General features: G+C 33.8%; 1 non-coding gene across 1 annotated transcript; it reads left to right on the top strand.

Annotated features, from left to right (window-relative positions):
* Positions 1 to 4557: 4557 nt before the first annotated feature.
* On the top strand, positions 4558 to 4718 carry LOC135275069 (U1 spliceosomal RNA). Its single transcript, XR_010342782.1, has one exon. It is a non-coding gene; the product is annotated as a U1 spliceosomal RNA (small nuclear RNA).
* The last annotated feature ends 690 nt before the right edge of the window (positions 4719 to 5408 follow it).

Consider the following 5408-nt stretch of genomic DNA (forward strand, 5'->3'; position numbering starts at 1 on the left):
CTGGAAAATATTTTGAACACAAATATATGCATTAGAATAAATTATGTGTTTTTGAAGGTATTATATGTTGAATACTAGAAAATTATAATTTTATTCTCAAATGTTAGCAAAGAAATGTTAAAAAAACAAAATGAGTTTTTTCTCATTATTAGAATCTATATGAATTCTATTTATATGAAATAGAATTAACATTTTATGTAAAAATTCCATAGTATATATGAATTCCAATTAATAGGAATTAAATTATTATATCACACTTTCTATGTAATGATAAAGTTTACATCATAAACACATGCATAATAAAAGCTGAGGTCTTGAATTAAGTGAAATACATTGTAAAATGAGAAAAACAACATTTAAAATACTTTTTATTTGAGGAAAATTAATTTGAAAGAAATGTTTTATGTTATACAAGTGGTACTGCCAATCGTCGACCCTTCATCTCTCCTTCCACTCATTCAATCACTCATACCACAAGCACATACTGAGGACTTACTTCAGGTTTGCTTTACGTCCCGCCTGCCTGAATAAACCCAGCCTTCATTTCCAGTTTTTAATCGTTTCTGTTTTTCTGAAAATATTATCCACTGCACCATTCTTTCAAAAATTTCATCATAGGGCATTGTGATACTATAATACATTGTCCTAAGAGATTCTCCAGTGTTTAATATATCCTGTATTTCCTCAACTAAGAAAAACTGATCACATTTCAACATTCTTTGAATAAACGAAAACATATTAAATTGCACAATTTTTATTTTGAAGTTTTACACATATGTTCCTAATGAAGATTAAGCTGACGTCATTTGTTGCATTAATTGGATTGACCTTTGATCATGTAGTTATTCAAGATTATTAAATAAAATGGAAAACATTTTATTTTTTTAGTCTGTCCTCTGTAATTGTGTATAATAATATGATGTGATAGCTAATACTGTCAACTTGATTGGATTTAAGGCTGTCAAGTATTGGTCCTGGGTGTGCCTGTGAGGGTGTTACCAAAAAAGATTAACATTTGAGTCAGTGGGCTGGGAAAGGCAGACCCACCCTTAATCTGGGTGGGCTCCATCTAATCAGCTGCCAGTGGGGCTAGAATATAAAGCAGACAGAGGAAGGTGGAAGGATCTGACTTGCTGAGTCGTCTGGCCTTCATCTTGCTCCTGTGCTGGATGCATCATGCCCTCGAACCTCGGACTCTGGGTTCTTCAGTTTTGGACATGAACTGGCCCTCCTTGCTCCTCAGCTTGCAGACGGCCTATTGTGGGACCTTGTGTTCATGTAAGTAAATACTTAAGAAACTCCCCTTCATGTATATATCCATCCTATTAGTTCTGTCCCTCTAGAGAACCCTTACTAATAAATATGATTTGATATATATGTAAAGATTTCATCTTCAGCCTCTAGAGATCTTGGGCCCTGATGATACTTCCGAGGTTACTATTTCACTTTCAGATTTTTTTTCCCATGGATAATGGCCTCCCTTCATTGCCTAGGAAAATTTACATTTTCTTAAATGGTTTTCCATTTTATCTATATTTTAATAACATTTATATAAAATATTAATATTCATTGTTATTTTTGAAATCTACACATTTGTGTTTATGTTGGCAATCTGCTTTTTTTTATATACAGGGTTTCACTCTGTCACTCAGGCTGAGTGCAGTGGTGCAATCTGGGCTCACTGCAACCTCTGCGTCTGAGACTAAAGCTACCCTTGATCTTCCTAAGTAGCTGAGACCACAGGCACATGTCACCATGGCCAGCTAATTTTTTGCGTTTTTGGTAGAGATGGAGTTTCACCATGTTTCCAAAGCTGGTCTTGAACTCCTGAACTTCGGCAAACCACACGCCTTGGCCTCTGAAAGTGCTAGGATTACAGGCATGAGCCACCACACCCAGCCACAGTGTACACTTTTACGTTATATTTCAGCTTTCTCTTTTTTATTGGAGAAAAATGCTTAAGTATTATGCTTTTAAAAATAACTCATTATACTTATTAATTTGTTCTTACTATTAAGTTCCCTATATTTATTTCATAATTAGTATTTTCTAAGTGTGTACTGAATCTTCTGGGATTATTTAACTATTTTTCTTGCTTAGAACTATCTTATTTCAGATAGGAGTATAGTGGATTTCAGTCTAATTTGTTTCTTTTCATTTTATAAATTTACTTTATAGAGCTCAACAATTAAAAAATATAAAAATACATACTTATATAAAAAATCCATACATACATTAATAGTGTCCACATATAATGCTGTGTTTTGTGAAAATACAAAAGATAACAGAGTCTATACAACCCTAGGAAATAGAAAAGAAGAAAAGACTTGTTTTACCAGATATCAAGACTTATTTTAACATTACAAAAATTAAAACAATGTGATATTGATATGAAGAGAAACAAATACACCACAATACTTAAATAAAGAGTCCAGAAATGGATATATGTATAACACACCCATATATAAATAAATCAACAGGATGGCATTTCAAAGCAAGGAAAATTGGACTTTGTGTAAATAAGTCATATTTTGACAGCTAGCTAGGTATAGGGAGAAAAAAACAAGGAAACTAAATTTACCTTATCTAATTCATACACATATATACACACATAAATTACTCCAAGTATATTAAAAGTCAAGATAAATAAGGTTTTAGAAATAGTATGGAAGACTATATGTGACTTTGGTAGGAAAATATTTTGTAATGAGATATAAACACCAAATACAGAGAAAAATAATTAGACTATATTACAAATAAGAACTTAAATTTTCAGAATATACAGAGGAATAAAACTGGATTACTTCAAATGTCAACATAGTGTGTATATCAAGAGTCTATAATGAATATCTAAAGCCAATAATAAAATGAAGGCTAACTGTGTATCTGGGCCAAACACTCAAAGAGTCACTTCACAAAAAGGGATTGTTAAATATAGACCTTGAAGAACAGAACATTTTTCAATCTGGCCTTCCTCTGACCTTAACCCTCATACTTTTTCCTCACCATTCCACTTGTGAAAGCCAAAATTGTCTACACAATATGTCTAAACTTTTTATGAGGACAGCATTATCCTGATAACAAAGTTAGACAAGGATATTATCAGAAATAGATAGGGGCCGGGCGCGGTGGCTCACGCCTGTAATCCCAGCACTTTGGGAGGCCGAGGCAGGTGGATCACGAGGTCAAGAGATCGAGACCATCCTGGTCAACATGGTGAAACCCCATCTCTACTAAAAATAAAAAAAATTAGCTGGGCATGGTGGCGCGTGCCTGTAATCTCAGCTACTCAGGAGGCTGAAGCAGGAGAATTTCCTGAACCCAGGAGGCGGAGGTTGCGGTGAGCCGAGATCGCGCCATTGCACTCCAGCCTGGGTAACAAGAGTGAAACTCCGACTCAAAAAAAAAAAAAAAAAAAAGAAAGAAATAGATAGTAAAAAATCCCCGATAAACACTAATACAAAAATCCTTAACAAAATAATTCAACTGCACACTGAAAGGATCACTCACCATGACTGAGTGGGGTTTACCCGAGGGATGCAAGGATGGTGTAACACGAAACCTATAAACTTGAGACACCAGAAAACAGAAAGGAGAGAAAGGATTCTCTTCCCAGTCATTTCCATAGAGAATCTCTTTTCTCTTGTCTCTCAATTCAGTTTTATCTCCACTGTTTATTACAAATTCTAAAAATGGTGTGGCATGATAATGACAAAGTTACTTATTTGCCAGTAGTACAAATTTTTCTTAATTCTTTTATTTTTTGGTTTTTCAATGGGGATTCTGTAAGGGGGAATTTGATCATTGATTTTGTATAACTAGCTTATTCAGAAAACAGCTACTTAGTCATTCAATAAATATTTATCAGGCAACCACTATGTGCTGATAAAATAAGTGGAAATGCCTTGAGGAAAGTGCGAAATGACTAGAGAACTTCTAGGCAGCTTTGCATATTCACAACATACGTACTTACCAGGCTTCCCTGTCCGTTTTTATTTTATCTTCTTCCAGGCAGGTAGATGTTCCTTTGTCTCTTATTTTATTTCCCAAATGAAAAATATAAAAGATGTATCTGCTTTTCTACTATGTGATATTCCTGAAGAATATATGTCTTAATAAGGCCCTGGATATGTGTATACACACATATATATGCATATATATGTAAGATAAAGTTATCATATATCTGAACTGAAACAGCAGTGTGCTTATTTATGGGGAGACATTGAATTTTAAAGTCTGGTTGACCCTCAACCAAAAAAAAAAAAATGGAAAAGATAGACTTGATACATAACATATTATAAAGTTCCATACTTCCATACTTCTCTGGTGGCAACTGTTACTGGCATGTCTGCATGGTTTAAGTTGACAGATTACACCTTGTTTAAGCAGTTACACAAAGTGACTTGTGTACAAGATTTTTAAAAAGTCAAGAAAAATATATATAGCTTCAAATACCTAGAAAGAGAATATTATGTATCCTTACATTTTCTCTACCCTTCCCTTGACCCACTATTCTTATTTCTCACAACTGTAAACAAAGGTCAGATTCCTTAATAAATTATTATCTCCAGGGGAGATACCATGATCATGAAGGTGGTTTTCCCAGCGAGGCTTATCCATTGCACTCCGGATGTGATGACCCCCACAATTTCCCCAAATGTGGGAAACTCGACTGCATAATTTGTGATAGTGAGGGACTGTGTTTGCGCTTTCCCCTGGCTTAAATAAAAAAAAATACATAAATAAAAAATAAATTATTATCTCCAAAGGCCTCTGCCTCAGGGTTTGCTTTATGAATGATCCAAGCTACAATTCACAATATTTGAGCGAGAAAATTAAATTATTCAAATCTAGATGGGTGGGGATTTTCTGAAACAGTTACCTACTGGAATCATTATGATGAAATACTGCTTTGGGTATCTAATTCTTAGCTTGACTGTTTCCTGAGGTTAATCTCCCCATTCAGATACACTAAACTGATTTTATTTAAAGCTTCCTTTTCTTTTATATTCAATGCAAATATTGAGTTAACTTAATATGCAAAGTTTGAGCAGTGATTTCAACAGATTAGGATGGCTCTGTTATATTTTTAGTGAAGCATATTCGAGACACATTAAATAGCGAATGCTGCCTACCTTCACTAAGAGTTTGTAGCAGCATCTAAGAAAGCATATTAAGTTATATAAAGTACATTGTTAAATAGTGTCACTTGGGTACAAATTAATAAGAACACAATGAACACATATGAGTCTGCAAAGTGAAAATATTCCATTGAAGAGTTAACATTATAATTTTTTAATTCAGAAGATAATCTAATGTGAAAAGGAGTTGTGAAAATTCCTAAACATTTTAAGATTAAAGCAGTGTTTTTCTAGATCAACATAGAGTTATTGTGTCATAACCATATG

Source organism: Aotus nancymaae, unplaced genomic scaffold, assembly GCF_030222135.1.
Source record: "Aotus nancymaae isolate 86718 unplaced genomic scaffold, 86718_ANA_hifiasm-v0.15.2.pri h1tg000014l, whole genome shotgun sequence".
In the NCBI taxonomy this organism is placed as follows: Eukaryota; Metazoa; Chordata; class Mammalia; order Primates; family Aotidae; genus Aotus; species Aotus nancymaae.